General features: G+C 43.8%; 20 non-coding genes across 20 annotated transcripts; 4 read left to right on the forward strand and 16 right to left on the reverse strand.

The window, feature by feature from the left end:
* Positions 1-1,218: 1,218 nt before the first annotated feature.
* TRNAT-CGU (transfer RNA threonine (anticodon CGU)) lies at positions 1,219-1,290 on the reverse strand. The gene has a single exon. It is a non-coding gene; the product is annotated as a tRNA-Thr (tRNA).
* A 546-nt stretch (positions 1,291-1,836) lies between these two features.
* On the reverse strand, positions 1,837-1,918 carry TRNAS-GCU (transfer RNA serine (anticodon GCU)). The gene has a single exon. It is a non-coding gene; the product is annotated as a tRNA-Ser (tRNA).
* Positions 1,919-2,605: 687 nt separating this feature from the next.
* TRNAT-UGU (transfer RNA threonine (anticodon UGU)) lies at positions 2,606-2,677 on the reverse strand. Its single transcript has one exon. It is a non-coding gene; the product is annotated as a tRNA-Thr (tRNA).
* A 465-nt stretch (positions 2,678-3,142) lies between these two features.
* TRNAS-GCU (transfer RNA serine (anticodon GCU)) lies at positions 3,143-3,219 on the reverse strand. Its single transcript has one exon. It is a non-coding gene; the product is annotated as a tRNA-Ser (tRNA).
* Positions 3,220-3,699: 480 nt separating this feature from the next.
* TRNAI-UAU (transfer RNA isoleucine (anticodon UAU)) lies at positions 3,700-3,794 on the forward strand. The gene is made up of 2 exons: positions 3,700-3,737; positions 3,759-3,794. It is a non-coding gene; the product is annotated as a tRNA-Ile (tRNA).
* Positions 3,795-5,280: 1,486 nt separating this feature from the next.
* On the reverse strand, positions 5,281-5,352 carry TRNAT-CGU (transfer RNA threonine (anticodon CGU)). The gene has a single exon. It is a non-coding gene; the product is annotated as a tRNA-Thr (tRNA).
* A 546-nt stretch (positions 5,353-5,898) lies between these two features.
* Positions 5,899-5,980, reverse strand: TRNAS-GCU (transfer RNA serine (anticodon GCU)). Its single transcript has one exon. It is a non-coding gene; the product is annotated as a tRNA-Ser (tRNA).
* Positions 5,981-6,667: 687 nt separating this feature from the next.
* TRNAT-UGU (transfer RNA threonine (anticodon UGU)) lies at positions 6,668-6,739 on the reverse strand. The gene has a single exon. It is a non-coding gene; the product is annotated as a tRNA-Thr (tRNA).
* A 465-nt stretch (positions 6,740-7,204) lies between these two features.
* On the reverse strand, positions 7,205-7,281 carry TRNAS-GCU (transfer RNA serine (anticodon GCU)). Its single transcript has one exon. It is a non-coding gene; the product is annotated as a tRNA-Ser (tRNA).
* Positions 7,282-7,761: 480 nt separating this feature from the next.
* Positions 7,762-7,856, forward strand: TRNAI-UAU (transfer RNA isoleucine (anticodon UAU)). The gene is made up of 2 exons: positions 7,762-7,799; positions 7,821-7,856. It is a non-coding gene; the product is annotated as a tRNA-Ile (tRNA).
* Positions 7,857-9,341: 1,485 nt separating this feature from the next.
* Positions 9,342-9,413, reverse strand: TRNAT-CGU (transfer RNA threonine (anticodon CGU)). The gene has a single exon. It is a non-coding gene; the product is annotated as a tRNA-Thr (tRNA).
* A 546-nt stretch (positions 9,414-9,959) lies between these two features.
* TRNAS-GCU (transfer RNA serine (anticodon GCU)) lies at positions 9,960-10,041 on the reverse strand. The gene has a single exon. It is a non-coding gene; the product is annotated as a tRNA-Ser (tRNA).
* Positions 10,042-10,728: 687 nt separating this feature from the next.
* TRNAT-UGU (transfer RNA threonine (anticodon UGU)) lies at positions 10,729-10,800 on the reverse strand. The gene has a single exon. It is a non-coding gene; the product is annotated as a tRNA-Thr (tRNA).
* A 465-nt stretch (positions 10,801-11,265) lies between these two features.
* Positions 11,266-11,342, reverse strand: TRNAS-GCU (transfer RNA serine (anticodon GCU)). The gene has a single exon. It is a non-coding gene; the product is annotated as a tRNA-Ser (tRNA).
* A 480-nt stretch (positions 11,343-11,822) lies between these two features.
* On the forward strand, positions 11,823-11,917 carry TRNAI-UAU (transfer RNA isoleucine (anticodon UAU)). Its single transcript has 2 exons — positions 11,823-11,860; positions 11,882-11,917. It is a non-coding gene; the product is annotated as a tRNA-Ile (tRNA).
* A 1,486-nt stretch (positions 11,918-13,403) lies between these two features.
* TRNAT-CGU (transfer RNA threonine (anticodon CGU)) lies at positions 13,404-13,475 on the reverse strand. Its single transcript has one exon. It is a non-coding gene; the product is annotated as a tRNA-Thr (tRNA).
* Positions 13,476-14,021: 546 nt separating this feature from the next.
* Positions 14,022-14,103, reverse strand: TRNAS-GCU (transfer RNA serine (anticodon GCU)). Its single transcript has one exon. It is a non-coding gene; the product is annotated as a tRNA-Ser (tRNA).
* Positions 14,104-14,790: 687 nt separating this feature from the next.
* TRNAT-UGU (transfer RNA threonine (anticodon UGU)) lies at positions 14,791-14,862 on the reverse strand. The gene has a single exon. It is a non-coding gene; the product is annotated as a tRNA-Thr (tRNA).
* A 465-nt stretch (positions 14,863-15,327) lies between these two features.
* On the reverse strand, positions 15,328-15,404 carry TRNAS-GCU (transfer RNA serine (anticodon GCU)). The gene has a single exon. It is a non-coding gene; the product is annotated as a tRNA-Ser (tRNA).
* A 480-nt stretch (positions 15,405-15,884) lies between these two features.
* TRNAI-UAU (transfer RNA isoleucine (anticodon UAU)) lies at positions 15,885-15,979 on the forward strand. Its single transcript has 2 exons — positions 15,885-15,922; positions 15,944-15,979. It is a non-coding gene; the product is annotated as a tRNA-Ile (tRNA).
* Positions 15,980-17,393: the final 1,414 nt, after the last annotated feature.

Raw genomic sequence — 17,393 nt, forward strand, 5'->3', positions numbered from 1 at the left:
ATTTGTAAAGGTAGAAAAAGGGTTACTGGAGTAGGATCCAGGAGACAATATCAACTTACAAAGAATAATGTTGTCTATTTACTGCATTATCGCCTTTGAAGCAAACCTCTGAGAATAAATACCCTTTCACTAATCAGGCAGTCACTTTGATAAAATCAAGCAGAACAAGGATGCTGATAGGAACTCGCCTCATTTGCATATGGGCTAGGGCTTCTGGGAGCCATGAGAATTAGGAGTTGAAGGTTTTGCAGATCGAGATTGCTAAAGGGCTGGGCATTTGCTCAGACCTCTCCATGCCTGATTGGTGCCGAAGGTTAGTTGCAAGTGGTCCCCTGCTCACCCTACCTTACACAGGGCCATGCCCAGTTAGGCCCCTCAGGGCTAGGCCCGGCAGGGCTAAGCCCGGCGTTTGTCAGGGGAAGTGGAAGTGCCTGGACCCCTGCTCATCATACCTCAGAATCTGGTCTAGCTATTGCAGACATGGGGAATGGTGCTTATATCCCATTGACAGCGCCCACAAGCTGCATACTAATAGCCAATGATGTGTGAATGCGGTCAGGGTAGCAGACATATAGAACAATTGGGTGGGTTCGCTTCCGAACTGGATGCACAGGAGCAGGAGAGAATGGCTGTTGGCGATGTATGCAACTTGCTCTGCGTGAACACATCTACCGACCCCTTCCCCTACACACACGGGCACATACACACACACACACACACATAGCCATTGGAGCTATGCAGAGCTAATCAGAAAGATTGGTAATCATTAGAACATGAAAGATATGTGTTCATTTTTTATTAAACTTGTGGACTCCCGCAGAAACGGAGGGACTCACATCTCTAATTGAGGCTTGCTTACCTCTATACAAATGTGTTTGCTGGCTGTCTTTCTTCAACTGGTATGTGCGGTTGTGTCTGTCTTTGTCTTTCAACACGCCTGGCACGTTTACATTATCAAAGAGATGATTGTATGGAGATGGGGAACACCCCTCCGTTGCATTGTGAACTTGAACAGTCTTTTCACCAAAGCAGCTACATGCGACATTGCAAGGTTTTTGTCAGTCTTTGCCTGAAAACATTAGGCCTTCCTCTCGAACTCTATTTCACTCCTTCTGTGGAAGACTTCAATTATGAGGATGCATCCCGTCATAAAAGGTTCTCTGTAGATGGTGCAACTCTGGCTTCTCTTCCCCGTGCTTTTTGAAAATAATCCGCCCGAGGCCCTGATGAGGTTTGAACTCATGACCCCTGGTTTACGAGACCAGTGCTCTGCCACTGAGCTACAAGGCCACCTGCTGCTTGCTCACAGCCAACAACAGAAAGTGCAAAGAAACCATGGGTTTTACCTAGGTAGATCTCCAGGTATATGAATTTCTGGTTGTGTAAAAATGGCTGTATATCTCTGCATGTGTTCAGTACGTCATCATACATCTGATTTGCGAAAGCGTGTGTGCTTATGTTGGTGATACATTGTCGGTATGCGTTTGAGTATGTACTTTTACGGGTATGTATGTATTGAGTAGGATGCTGAACAGGTTCATGAGTTTAGATAGCAGGTCAGAATGATGGCAAAAGGAACATGTAAAAGGCAGACAACTAAAAGAAAAAAGAATTTGGGATGTAAGCTTGGGAATTTACTAACTGCGCTGATTTTGGCTCCTATAATAGTAAAGAATGGAAACCTACGAGGAAAGTCTTTGACTAATTTCATTCTCCGCCTGCACCAATGAACTTATTTTTACATCTCTATTTCCATATCTGTACTCATTCCTGTCTTTCACAGGGAGGTTGAAAGACTTTGGTCTATGTTTAAATGCAGACTATAAAGAAAAAATACGACGAAGGTGGGATTCGAACCCACGCGTGCAGAGCACAATGGATTAGCAGTCCATCGCCTTAACCACTCGGCCACCTCGTCTGTTTGGGAACGGTGCTCGAGTCCCATGCTTAAAGAAGAGATAAAACAATGGTGGTGCAAAGTCAGTGAAAAATAGATCATGTTTGTCATAGTAGAAACAAGATCGTTGACTCGTTCTTCCTTACCCGGCCATTGATAGATAAACACATCAAGTTGAAGTTCAGAAAAATATAACAAGAGCTCCTGGAGGGTTCACAACACTAATCCAGAGGAAGGTGCTTGAGCTTCCGTATGGCACACCATTAGTAGTAAAAGCAGCATAACGCAAGCTCCAGTTTCCCAGTGTTTGGCATCATTCAACGTTTCCAGCCAAGATCAAAGTTCAGATGCTGCTGCTTCCTGTGATGTCATTGAATTTAAATAGTGAGTGATGGCAATAACCCTTTTCCAATTAAATTTTGCCACATCAACGTCCCTGAAAATAGAGAAAGGCGTGCAACCCAGAACCGCTGTACTGTTCAATAGAGTAAGGGCTTCACCGTGATCATCTGCATCTGTCATCACAAGATTATCAAGGTCTTTTTCTTGAAGAAATTAGGTCCAGAAAGCCGACCTTCCCCACAGACTATTCAGACACCTTGCGCTTGTGGCTTTGTTATAGGCCCGAATCCATTGGTAAAAGGTTGCACAGGTACAATGTGCAATATCAGTTCCTATTCAACAATGTTCAAGAAAATTACCATTTGGAGGCCCTGATGAGGATCGAACTCACGACCCCTGGTTTACAAGACCAGTGCTCTGCCACTGAGCTACAGAGCCCCTCAGGTTATGACGCATAACAGCAACACAACAAGCACACAACATGATGTTTACTGGGTAGACATATTTGAAGGGTGTGTGAGAATGTATGTATATGATTGTGATTTGACCTGTTTTTTTCTGGCCGATTTTTTGAGGAGCAGCTAATTTGTGCGTATTCCGTGCAATTTTAGGGTGACTAATGAGGAGATGTGATGCGTGAAAGTTGAAAAAAACATGTACATGGCAGCAGAGAGACAATATGGATATTACCTTTGCTTTTTTAAATTTCTATCCGGATTCTGGCTCAAAGAGTAGTCAAGCACAGCAGATTGCATTCCTGCCAGTAACACGACAACCTTGTTTGTGTCCTTCTTAATCAACTAACATGCATATTTTCACTTTTGTCTGTATGTTCTTTGAAAGCCAATGGCAATGGTGCTTAGAGCAATGCAGATGTTTAAAAAAGATTTCAAAAGTTAAAATCGACGAAGGTGGGATTCCAACCCACGCGTGTACAGCAGATTAGCAGTCCATCGCCTTAACCACTCGGCCACCTCGTCTACAGGGATTATGTTAGGCATTCAAGTCTTTACAGGTAATAACACAAACATCTTCAAAATAGAACCACAATGCGTTCCTTGTTGAGGTACATCCAGCCGTTTGCAGGAAAACTGCCTCACTTGCTGTTGAGAAAAATTCATCAAAGTCATGGGGTGTTTATAGGCATCGCCAAGATGACATTGGGAGGTGTTTCAATTGACACGTGTTGAATATGAGGAAGAGCATCATGCTGGCTCCAGTGGCACTGCCTGCAGCATGACAAAAATGTAGAAGGGACATTTGACTGCACCATTGGCTGAACATCAGTGGCAATGTGTATATCAGGCTAAAAGGTAAGCTCCAGTGGCACAATATGGGCACTACAAGGCACCCATAATTTGGTGTCAGCTAAAAAGACAATGCCAGAGCTTGTGGGTGCTTTTGTACACTTGTGTGTGTGTTTGTGGGTGTAGTTTCATGTCGAAAACCAAAACACAGCAGCTCCAGTGGCGCAATCGGTTAGCGCGCGGTACTTATACAGCAGTACATGCAGTGAGCAATGCCGAGGTTGTGAGTTCAAGCCGCACCTGGAGCAACTTTGGAACTTTTTACTAATTCACCTCAAAACTGAATTATTGAACCAATAAATGTTCTGGACATTTTTTGGTTCACCTCAAGGTTTCCTTGATTGTCAGTTAATGTTGTATGACAGCTCCTCTGCCTTTTAGACATGGAATACTCATTGCAAGTTATTTATGGGGTGTTTGCGCTTTAAATACAGCTACGGAGGGTTTTTGAAAATAGAACAGAAAATAAAAAATGTCAACTGTTATTATACTCCATTTTCTGCTGAGCACCACTTACGGAAGACATTTGTAAAGGTAGAAAAAGGGTTACTGGAGTAGGATCCAGGAGACAATATCAACTTACAAAGAATAATGTTGTCTATTTACTGCATTATCGCCTTTGAAGCAAACCTCTGAGAATAAATACCCTTTCACTAATCAGGCAGTCACTTTGATAAAATCAAGCAGAACAAGGATGCTGATAGGAACTCGCCTCATTTGCATATGGGCTAGGGCTTCTGGGAGCCATGAGAATTAGGAGTTGAAGGTTTTGCAGATCGAGATTGCTAAAGGGCTGGGCATTTGCACAGACCTCTCCATGCCTGATTGGTGCCGAAGGTTAGTTGCAAGTGGTCCCCTGCTCACCCTACCTTACACAGGGCCATGCCCAGTTAGGCCCCTCAGGGCTAGGCCCGGCAGGGCTAAGCCCGGCGTTTGTCAGGCGAAGTGCCTGGACCCCTGCTCCTCATACCTCAGAATCTGGTCTAGCTATTGCAGACATGGGGAATGGTGCTTATATCCCATTGACAGCGCCCACAAGCTGCATACTAATAGCCAATGATGTGTGAATGCGGTCAGGGTAGCAGACATATAGAACAATTGGGTGGGTTCGCTTCCGAACTGGATGCACAGGAGCAGGAGAGAATGGCTGTTGGCGATGTACGCAACTTGCTCTGCGTGAACACATCTACCGACTCCTTCCCCTACACACACGGGCACATACGCACACACACACACATAGCCATTGGAGCTATGCAGAGCTAATCAGAAAGATTGGTAATCATTAGAACATGAAAGATATGTGTTCATTTTTTATTAAACTTGTGGACTCCCGCAGAAACGGAGGGACTCACATCTCTAATTGAGGCTTGCTTACCTCTATACAAATGTGTTTGCTGGCTGTCTTTCTTCAACTGGTATGTGCGGTTGTGTCTGTCTTTGTCTTTCAACACGCCTGGCACGTTTACATTATCAAAGAGATGATTGTATGGAGATGGGGAACACCCCTCCGTTGCATTGTGAACTTGAACAGTCTTTTCACCAAAGCAGCTACATGCGACATTGCAAGGTTTTTGTCAGTCTTTGCCTGAAAACATTAGGCCTTCCTCTCGAACTCTATTTCACTCCTTCTGTGGAAGACTTCAATTATGAGGATGCATCCGGTCATAAAAGGTTCTCTGTAGATGGTGCAACTCTGGCTTCTCTTCCCCGTGCTTTTTGAAAATAATCCGCCCGAGGCCCTGATGAGGTTTGAACTCATGACCCCTGGTTTACGAGACCAGTGCTCTGCCACTGAGCTACAAGGCCACCTGCTGCTTGCTCACAGCCAACAACAGAAAGTGCAAAGAAACCATGGGTTTTACCTAGGTAGATCTCCAGGTATATGAATTTCTGGTTGTGTAAAAATGGCTGTATATCTCTGCATGTGTTCAGTACGTCATCATACATCTGATTTGCGAAAGCGTGTGTGCTTATGTTGGTGATACATTGTCGGTATGCGTTTGAGTATGTACTTTTACGGGTATGTATGTATTGAGTAGGATGCTGAACAGGTTCATGAGTTTAGATAGCAGGTCAGAATGATGGCAAAAGGAACATGTAAAAGGCAGACAACTAAAAGAAAAAAGAATTCGGGATGTAAGCTTGGGAATTTACTAACTGCGCTGATTTTGGCTCCTATAATAGTAAAGAATGGAAACCTACGAGGAAAGTCTTTGACTAATTTCATTCTCCGCCTGCACCAATGAACTTATTTTTACATCTCTATTTCCATATCTGTACTCATTCCTGTCTTTCACAGGGAGGTTGAAAGACTTTGGTCTATGTTTAAATGCAGACTATAAAGAAAAAATACGACGAAGGTGGGATTCGAACCCACGCGTGCCGAGCACAATGGATTAGCAGTCCATCACCTTAACCACTCGGCCACCTCGTCTGTTTGGGAACGGTGCTCGAGTCCCATGCTTAAAGAAGAGATAAAACAATGGTGGTGCAAAGTCAGTGAAAAATAGATCATGTTTGTCATAGTAGAAACAAGATCGTTGACTCGTTCTTCCTTACCCGGCCATTGATAGATAAACACATCAAGTTGAAGTTCAGAAAAATATAACAAGAGCTCCTGGAGGTTTCACAACACTAATCCAGAGGAAGGTGCTTGAGCTTCCGTATGGCACACCATTAGTAGTAAAACCAGCATAACGCAAGCTCCAGTTTCCCAGTGTTTGGCATCATTCAACGTTTCCAGCCAAGATCAAAGTTCAGATGATGCTGCTTCCTGTGATGTCATTGAATTTAAATAGTGAGTGATGGCAATAACCCTTTTCCAATTAAATTTTGCCACATCAACGTCCCTGAAAATAGAGAAAGGCGTGCAACCCAGAACCGCTGTACTGTTCAATAGAGTAAGGGCTTCACCGTGATCATCTGCATCTGTCATCACAAGATTATCAAGGTCTTTTTCTTGAAGAAATTAGGTCCAGAAAGCCGACCTTCCCCACAGACTATTCAGACACCTTGCGCTTGTGGCTTTGTTATAGGCCCGAATCCATTGGTAAAAGGTTGCACAGGTACAATGTGCAATATCAGTTCCTATTCAACAATGTTCAAGAAAATTACCATTTGGAGGCCCTGATGAGGATCGAACTCACGACCCCTGGTTTACAAGACCAGTGCTCTGCCACTGAGCTACAGAGCCCCTCAGGTTATGACGCATAACAGCAACACAACGAGCACACAACATGATGTTTACTGGGTAGACATATTTGAAGGGTGTGTGAGAATGTATGTATATGATTGTGATTTGACCTGTTTTTTTCTGGGCGATTTTTTGAGGAGCAGCTAATTTGTGCGTATTCCGCGCAATTTTAGGGTGACTAATGAGGAGATGTGATGCGTGAAAGTTGAAAAAAACATGTACATGGCAGCAGAGAGACAATATGGATATTACCTTTGCTTTTTTAAATTTCCATCCGGATTCTGGCTCAAAGGGTAGTCAAGCACAGCAGATTGCATTCCTGCCAGTAACACGACAACCTTGTTTGTGTCCTTCTTAATCAACTAACATGCATATTTTCACTTTTGTCTGTATGTTCTTTGAAAGCCAATGGCAATGGTGCTTAGAGCAATGCAGATGTTTAAAAAAGATTTCAAAAGTTAAAATCGACGAAGGTGGGATTCGAACCCACGCGTGTACAGCAGATTAGCAGTCCATCGCCTTAACCACTCGGCCACCTCGTCTACAGGGATTATGTTAGGCATTCAAGTCTTTACAGGTAATAACACAAACATCTTCAAAATAGAACCACAATGCGTTCCTTGTTGAGGTACATCCAGCCGTTTGCAGGAAAACTGCCTCACTTGCTGTTGAGAAAAATTCATCAAAGTCCTGGGGTGTTTATAGGCATCGCCAAGATGACATTGGGAGGTGTTTCAATTGACACGTGTTGAATATGAGGAAGAGCATCATGCTGGCTCCAGTGGCACTGCCTGCAGCATGACAAAAATGTAGAAGGGACATTTGACTGCACCATTGGCTGAACATCAGTGGCAAAGTGTATATCAGGCTAAAAGGTAAGCTCCAGTGGCACAATATGGGCACTACAAGGCACCCATAATTTGGTGTCAGCTAAAAAGACAATGCCAGAGCTTGTGGGTGCTTTTGTACACTTGTGTGTGTGTTTGTGGGTGTAGTTTCATGTCGAAAACCAAAACACAGCAGCTCCAGTGGCGCAATCGGTTAGCGCGCGGTACTTATACAGCAGTACATGCAGTGAGCAATGCCGAGGTTGTGAGTTCAAGCCGCACCTGGAGCAACTTTGGAACTTTTTACTAATTCACCTCAAAACTGAATTATTGAACCAATAAATGTTCTGGACATTTTTTGGTTCACCTCAAGGTTTCCTTGTTGTCAGTTAATGTTGTATGACAGCTCCTCTGCCTTTTAGACATGGAATACTCATTGCAAGTTATTTATGGGGTGTTTGCGCTTTAAATACAGCTACGGAGGGTTTTTGAAAATAGAACAGAAAATAAAAAATGTCAACTGTTATTATACTCCATTTTCTGCTGAGCACCACTTACGGAAGACATTTGTAAAGGTAGAAAAAGGGTTACTGGAGTAGGATCCAGGAGACAATATCAACTTACAAAGAATAATGTTGTCTATTTACTGCATTATCGCCTTTGAAGCAAACCTCTGAGAATAAATACCCTTTCACTAATCAGGCAGTCACTTTGATAAAATCAAGCAGAACAAGGATGCTGATAGGAACTCGCCTCATTTGCATATGGGCTAGGGCTTCTGGGAGCCATGAGAATTAGGAGTTGAAGGTTTTGCAGATCGAGATTGCTAAAGGGCTGGGCATTTGCACAGACCTCTCCATGCCTGATTGGTGCCGAAGGTTAGTTGCAAGTGGTCCCCTGCTCACCCTACCTTACACAGGGCCATGCCCAGTTAGGCCCCTCAGGGCTAGGCCCGGCAGGGCTAAGCCCGGCGTTTGTCAGGCGAAGTGCCTGGACCCCTGCTCCTCATACCTCAGAATCTGGTCTAGCTATTGCAGACATGGGGAATGGTGCTTATATCCCATTGACAGCGCCCACAAGCTGCATACTAATAGCCAATGATGTGTGAATGCGGTCAGGGTAGCAGACATATAGAACAATTGGGTGGGTTCGCTTCCGAACTGGATGCACAGGAGCAGGAGAGAATGGCTGTTGGCGATGTACGCAACTTGCTCTGCGTGAACACATCTACCGACTCCTTCCCCTACACACACGGGCACATACGCACACACACACACATAGCCATTGGAGCTATGCAGAGCTAATCAGAAAGATTGGTAATCATTAGAACATGAAAGATATGTGTTCATTTTTTATTAAACTTGTGGACTCCCGCAGAAACGGAGGGACTCACATCTCTAATTGAGGCTTGCTTACCTCTATACAAATGTGTTTGCTGGCTGTCTTTCTTCAACTGGTATGTGCGGTTGTGTCTGTCTTTGTCTTTCAACACGCCTGGCACGTTTACATTATCAAAGAGATGATTGTATGGAGATGGGGAACACCCCTCCGTTGCATTGTGAACTTGAACAGTCTTTTCACCAAAGCAGCTACATGCGACATTGCAAGGTTTTTGTCAGTCTTTGCCTGAAAACATTAGGCCTTCCTCTCGAACTCTATTTCACTCCTTCTGTGGAAGACTTCAATTATGAGGATGCATCCCGTCATAAAAGGTTCTCTGTAGATGGTGCAACTCTGGCTTCTCTTCCCCGTGCTTTTTGAAAATAATCCGCCCGAGGCCCTGATGAGGTTTGAACTCATGACCCCTGGTTTACGAGACCAGTGCTCTGCCACTGAGCTACAAGGCCACCTGCTGCTTGCTCACAGCCAACAACAGAAAGTGCAAAGAAACCATGGGTTTTACCTAGGTAGATCTCCAGGTATATGAATTTCTGGTTGTGTAAAAATGGCTGTATATCTCTGCATGTGTTCAGTACGTCATCATACATCTGATTTGCGAAAGCGTGTGTGCTTATGTTGGTGATACATTGTCGGTATGCGTTTGAGTATGTACTTTTACGGGTATGTATGTATTGAGTAGGATGCTGAACAGGTTCATGAGTTTAGATAGCAGGTCAGAATGATGGCAAAAGGAACATGTAAAAGGCAGACAACTAAAAGAAAAAAGAATTCGGGATGTAAGCTTGGGAATTTACTAACTGCGCTGATTTTGGCTCCTATAATAGTAAAGAATGGAAACCTACGAGGAAAGTCTTTGACTAATTTCATTCTCCGCCTGCACCAATGAACTTATTTTTACATCTCTATTTCCATATCTGTACTCATTCCTGTCTTTCACAGGGAGGTTGAAAGACTTTGGTCTATGTTTAAATGCAGACTATAAAGAAAAAATACGACGAAGGTGGGATTCGAACACACGCGTGCAGAGCACAATGGATTAGCAGTCCATCACCTTAACCACTCGGCCACCTCGTCTGTTTGGGAACGGTGCTCGAGTCCCATGCTTAAAGAAGAGATAAAACAATGGTGGTGCAAAGTCAGTGAAAAATAGATCATGTTTGTCATAGTAGAAACAAGATCGTTGACTCGTTCTTCCTTACCCGGCCATTGATAGATAAACACATCAAGTTGAAGTTCAGAAAAATATAACAAGAGCTCCTGGAGGTTTCACAACACTAATCCAGAGGAAGGTGCTTGAGCTTCCGTATGGCACACCATTAGTAGTAAAACCAGCATAACGCAAGCTCCAGTTTCCCAGTGTTTGGCATCATTCAACGTTTCCAGCCAAGATCAAAGTTCAGATGATGCTGCTTCCTGTGATGTCATTGAATTTAAATAGTGAGTGATGGCAATAACCCTTTTCCAATTAAATTTTGCCACATCAACGTCCCTGAAAATAGAGAAAGGCGTGCAACCCAGAACCGCTGTACTGTTCAATAGAGTAAGGGCTTCACCGTGATCATCTGCATCTGTCATCACAAGATTATCAAGGTCTTTTTCTTGAAGAAATTAGGTCCAGAAAGCCGACCTTCCCCACAGACTATTCAGACACCTTGCGCTTGTGGCTTTGTTATAGGCCCGAATCCATTGGTAAAAGGTTGCACAGGTACAATGTGCAATATCAGTTCCTATTCAACAATGTTCAAGAAAATTATCATTTGGAGGCCCTGATGAGGATCGAACTCACGACCCCTGGTTTACAAGACCAGTGCTCTGCCACTGAGCCACAGAGCCCCTCAGGTTATGACGCATAACAGCAACACAACGAGCACACAACATGATGTTTACTGGGTAGACATATTTGAAGGGTGTGTGAGAATGTATGTATATGATTGTGATTTGACCTGTTTTTTTCTGGGCGATTTTTTGAGGAGCAGCTAATTTGTGCGTATTCCGCGCAATTTTAGGGTGACTAATGAGGAGATGTGATGCGTGAAAGTTGAAAAAAACATGTACATGGCAGCAGAGAGACAATATGGATATTACCTTTGCTTTTTTAAATTTCTATCCGGATTCTGGCTCAAAGGGTAGTCAAGCACAGCAGATTGCATTCCTGCCAGTAACACGACAACCTTGTTTGTGTCCTTCTTAATCAACTAACATGCATATTTTCACTTTTGTCTGTATGTTCTTTGAAAGCCAATGGCAATGGTGCTTAGAGCAATGCAGATGTTTAAAAAAGATTTCAAAAGTTAAAATCGACGAAGGTGGGATTCGAACCCACGCGTGTACAGCAGATTAGCAGTCCATCGCCTTAACCACTCGGCCACCTCGTCTACAGGGATTATGTTAGGAATTCAAGTCTTTACAGGTAATAACACAAACATCTTCAAAATAGAACCACAATGCGTTCCTTGTTGAGGTACATCCAGCCGTTTGCAGGAAAACTGCCTCACTTGCTGTTGAGAAAAATTCATCAAAGTCCTGGGGTGTTTATAGGCATCGCCAAGATGACATTGGGAGGTGTTTCAATTGACACGTGTTGAATATGAGGAAGAGCATCATGCTGGCTCCAGTGGCACTGCCTGCAGCATGACAAAAATGTAGAAGGGACATTTGACTGCACCATTGGCTGAACATCAGTGGCAAAGTGTATATCAGGCTAAAAGGTAAGCTCCAGTGGCACAATATGGGCACTACAAGGCACCCATAATTTGGTGTCAGCTAAAAAGACAATGCCAGAGCTTGTGGGTGCTTTTGTACACTTGTGTGTGTGTTTGTGGGTGTAGTTTCATGTCGAAAACCAAAACACAGCAGCTCCAGTGGCGCAATCGGTTAGCGCGCGGTACTTATACAGCAGTACATGCAGTGAGCAATGCCGAGGTTGTGAGTTCAAGCCGCACCTGGAGCAACTTTGGAACTTTTTACTAATTCACCTCAAAACTGAATTATTGAACCAATAAATGTTCTGGACATTTTTTGGTTCACCTCAAGGTTTCCTTGATTGTCAGTTAATGTTGTATGACAGCTCCTCTGCCTTTTAGACATGGAATACTCATTGCAAGTTATTTATGGGGTGTTTGCGCTTTAAATACAGCTACGGAGGGTTTTTGAAAATAGAACAGAAAATAAAAAATGTCAACTGTTATTATACTCCATTTTCTGCTGAGCACCACTTACGGAAGACATTTGTAAAGGTAGAAAAAGGGTTACTGGAGTAGGATCCAGGAGACAATATCAACTTACAAAGAATAATGTTGTCTATTTACTGCATTATCGCCTTTGAAGCAAACCTCTGAGAATAAATACCCTTTCACTAATCAGGCAGTCACTTTGATAAAATCAAGCAGAACAAGGATGCTGATAGGAACTCGCCTCATTTGCATATGGGCTAGGGCTTCTGGGAGCCATGAGAATTAGGAGTTGAAGGTTTTGCAGATCGAGATTGCTAAAGGGCTGGGCATTTGCACAGACCTCTCCATGCCTGATTGGTGCCGAAGGTTAGTTGCAAGTGGTCCCCTGCTCACCCTACCTTACACAGGGCCATGCCCAGTTAGGCCCCTCAGGGCTAGGCCCGGCAGGGCTAAGCCCGGCGTTTGTCAGGCGAAGTGCCTGGACCCCTGCTCCTCATACCTCAGAATCTGGTCTAGCTATTGCAGACATGGGGAATGGTGCTTATATCCCATTGACAGCGCCCACAAGCTGCATACTAATAGCCAATGATGTGTGAATGCGGTCAGGGTAGCAGACATATAGAACAATTGGGTGGGTTCGCTTCCGAACTGGATGCACAGGAGCAGGAGAGAATGGCTGTTGGCGATGTACGCAACTTGCTCTGCGTGAACACATCTACCGACTCCTTCCCCTACACACACGGGCACATACGCACACACACACACATAGCCATTGGAGCTATGCAGAGCTAATCAGAAAGATTGGTAATCATTAGAACATGAAAGATATGTGTTCATTTTTTATTAAACTTGTGGACTCCCGCAGAAACGGAGGGACTCACATCTCTAATTGAGGCTTGCTTACCTCTATACAAATGTGTTTGCTGGCTGTCTTTCTTCAACTGGTATGTGCGGTTGTGTCTGTCTTTGTCTTTCAACACGCCTGGCACGTTTACATTATCAAAGAGATGATTGTATGGAGATGGGGAACACCCCTCCGTTGCATTGTGAACTTGAACAGTCTTTTCACCAAAGCAGCTACATGCGACATTGCAAGGTTTTTGTCAGTCTTTGCCTGAAAACATTAGGCCTTCCTCTCGAACTCTATTTCACTCCTTTTGTGGAAGACTTCAATTATGAGGATGCATCCCGTCATAAAAGGTTCTCTGTAGATGGTGCAACTCTGGCTTCTCTTCCCCGTGCTTTTTGAAAATAATCCGCCCGAGGCCCTGATGAGGTTTGAACTCATGACCCCTGGTTTACGAGACCAGTGCTCTGCCACTGAGCTACAAGGCCACCTGCTGCTTGCTCACAGCCAACAACAGAAAGTGCAAAGAAACCATGGGTTTTACCTAGGTAGATCTCCAGGTATATGAATTTCTGGTTGTGTAAAAATGGCTGTATATCTCTGCATGTGTTCAGTACGTCATCATACATCTGATTTGCGAAAGCGTGTGTGCTTATGTTGGTGATACATTGTCGGTATGCGTTTGAGTATGTACTTTTACGGGTATGTATGTATTGAGTAGGATGCTGAACAGGTTCATGAGTTTAGATAGCAGGTCAGAATGATGGCAAAAGGAACATGTAAAAGGCAGACAACTAAAAGAAAAAAGAATTCGGGATGTAAGCTTGGGAATTTACTAACTGCGCTGATTTTGGCTCCTATAATAGTAAAGAATGGAAACCTACGAGGAAAGTCTTTGACTAATTTCATTCTCCGCCTGCACCAATGAACTTATTTTTACATCTCTATTTCCATATCTGTACTCATTCCTGTCTTTCACAGGGAGGTTGAAAGACTTTGGTCTATGTTTAAATGCAGACTATAAAGAAAAAATACGACGAAGGTGGGATTCGAACCCACGCGTGCAGAGCACAATGGATTAGCAGTCCATCACCTTAACCACTCGGCCACCTCGTCTGTTTGAGAACGGTGCTCGAGTCCCATGCTTAAAGAAGAGATAAAACAATGGTGGTGCAAAGTCAGTGAAAAATAGATCATGTTTGTCATAGTAGAAACAAGATCGTTGACTCGTTCTTCCTTACCCGGCCATTGATAGATAAACACATCAAGTTGAAGTTCAGAAAAATATAACAAGAGCTCCTGGAGGGTTCACAACACTAATCCAGAGGAAGGTGCTTGAGCTTCCGTATGGCACACCATTAGTAGTAAAACCAGCATAACGCAAGCTCCAGTTTCCCAGTGTTTGGCATCATTCAACGTTTCCAGCCAAGATCAAAGTTCAGATGATGCTGCTTCCTGTGATGTCATTGAATTTAAATAGTGAGTGATGGCAATAACCCTTTTCCAATTAAATTTTGCCACATCAACGTCCCTGAAAATAGAGAAAGGCGTGCAACCCAGAACCGCTGTACTGTTCAATAGAGTAAGGGCTTCACCGTGATCATCTGCATCTGTCATCACAAGATTATCAAGGTCTTTTTCTTGAAGAAATTAGGTCCAGAAAGCCGACCTTCCCCACAGACTATTCAGACACCTTGCGCTTGTGGCTTTGTTATAGGCCCGAATCCATTGGTAAAAGGTTGCACAGGTACAATGTGCAATATCAGTTCCTATTCAACAATGTTCAAGAAAATTACCATTTGGAGGCCCTGATGAGGATCGAACTCACGACCCCTGGTTTACAAGACCAGTGCTCTGCCACTGAGCTACAGAGCCCCTCAGGTTATGGCGCATAACAGCAACACAACAAGCACACAACATGATGTTTACTGGGTAGACATATTTGAAGGGTGTGTGAGAATGTATGTATATGATTGTGATTTGACCTGTTTTTTTCTGGGCGATTTTTTGAGGAGCAGCTAATTTGTGCGTATTCCGCGCAATTTTAGGGTGACTAATGAGGAGATGTGATGCGTGAAAGTTGAAAAAAACATGTACATGGCAGCAGAGAGACAATATGGATATTACCTTTGCTTTTTTAAATTTCTATCCGGATTCTGGCTCAAAGGGTAGTCAAGCACAGCAGATTGCATTCCTGCCAGTAACACGACAACCTTGTTTGTGTCCTTCTTAATCAACTAACATGCATATTTTCACTTTTGTCTGTATGTTCTTTGAAAGCCAATGGCAATGGTGCTTAGAGCAATGCAGATGTTTAAAAAAGATTTCAAAAGTTTAAATCGACGAAGGTGGGATTCGAACCCACGCGTGTACAGCAGATTAGCAGTCCATCGCCTTAACCACTCGGCCACCTCGTCTACAGGGATTATGTTAGGCATTCAAGTCTTTACAGGTAATAACACAAACATCTTCAAAATAGAACCACAATGCGTTCCTTGTTGAGGTACATCCAGCCGTTTGCAGGAAAACTGCCTCACTTGCTGTTGAGAAAAATTCATCAAAGTCCTGGGGTGTTTATAGGCATCGCCAAGATGACATTGGGAGGTGTTTCAATTGACACGTGTTGAATATGAGGAAGAGCATCATGCTGGCTCCAGTGGCACTGCCTGCAGCATGACAAAAATGTAGAAGGGACATTTGACTGCACCATTGGCTGAACATCAGTGGCAAAGTGTATATCAGGCTAAAAGGTAAGCTCCAGTGGCACAATATGGGCACTACAAGGCACCCATAATTTGGTGTCAGCTAAAAAGACAATGCCAGAGCTTGTGGGTGCTTTTGTACACTTGTGTGTGTGTTTGTGGGTGTAGTTTCATGTCGAAAACCAAAACACAGCAGCTCCAGTGGCGCAATCGGTTAGCGCGCGGTACTTATAAAGCAGTACATGCAGTGAGCAATGCCGCGGTTGTGAGTTCAAGCCTCACCTGGAGCAACTTTGGAACTTTTTACTAATTCACCTCAAAACTGAATTATTGAACCAATAAATGTTCTGGACATTTTTTGGTTCACCTCAAGGTTTCCTTGATTGTCAGTTAATGTTGTATGACAGCTCCTCTGCCTTTTAGACATGGAATACTCATTGCAAGTTATTTATGGGGTGTTTGCGCTTTAAATACAGCTACGGAGGGTTTTTGAAAATAGAACAGAAAATAAAAAATGTCAACTGTTATTATACTCCATTTTCTGCTGAGCACCACTTACGGAAGACATTTGTAAAGGTAGAAAAAGGGTTACTGGAGTAGGATCCAGGAGACAATATCAACTTACAAAGAATAATGTTGTCTATTTACTGCATTATCGCCTTTGAAGCAAACCTCTGAGAATAAATACCCTTTCACTAATCAGGCAGTCACTTTGATAAAATCAAGCAGAACAAGGATGCTGATAGGAACTCGCCTCATTTGCATATGGGCTAGGGCTTCTGGGAGCCATGAGAATTAGGAGTTGAAGGTTTTGCAGATCGAGATTGCTAAAGGGCTGGGCATTTGCACAGACCTCTCCATGCCTGATTGGTGCCGAAGGTTAGTTGCAAGTGGTCCCCTGCTCACCCTACCTTACACAGGGCCATGCCCAGTTAGGCCCCTCAGGGCTAGGCCCGGCAGGGCTAAGCCCGGCGTTTGTCAGGCGAAGTGCCTGGACCCCTGCTCCTCATACCTCAGAATCTGGTCTAGCTATTGCAGACATGGGGAATGGTGCTTATATCCCATTGACAGCGCCCACAAGCTGCATACTAATAGCCAATGATGTGTGAATGCGGTCAGGGTAGCAGACATATAGAACAATTGGGTGGGTTCGCTTCCGAACTGGATGCACAGGAGCAGGAGAGAATGGCTGTTGGCGATGTATGCAACTTGCTCTGCGTGAACACATCTACCGACCCCTTCCCCTACACACACGGGCACATACACACACACACACACACATAGCCATTGGAGCTATGCAGAGCTAATCAGAAAGATTGGTAATCATTAGAACATGAAAGATATGTGTTCATTTTTTATTAAACTTGTGGACTCCCGCAGAAACGGAGGGACTCACATCTCTAATTGAGGCTTGCTTACCTCTATACAAATGTGTTTGCTGGCTGTCTTTCTTCAACTGGTATGTGCGGTTGTGTCTGTCTTTGTCTTTCAACACGCCTGGCACGTTTACATTATCAAAGAGATGATTGTATGGAGATGGGGAACACCCCTCCGTTGCATTGTGAACTTGAGCAGTCTTTTCACCAAAGCAGCTACATGCGACATTGCAAGGTTTTTGTCAGTCTTTGCCTGAAAACATTAGGCCTTCCTCTCGAACTCTATTTCACTCCTTCTGTGGAAGACTTCAATTATGAGGATGCATCC

The sequence above is a fragment of the Ambystoma mexicanum genome, chromosome 13 (genome assembly GCF_040938575.1).
Source record: "Ambystoma mexicanum isolate Mex_15411 chromosome 13, UKY_AmexF1_1, whole genome shotgun sequence".
Lineage (NCBI taxonomy): Eukaryota > Metazoa > Chordata > Amphibia > Caudata > Ambystomatidae > Ambystoma > Ambystoma mexicanum.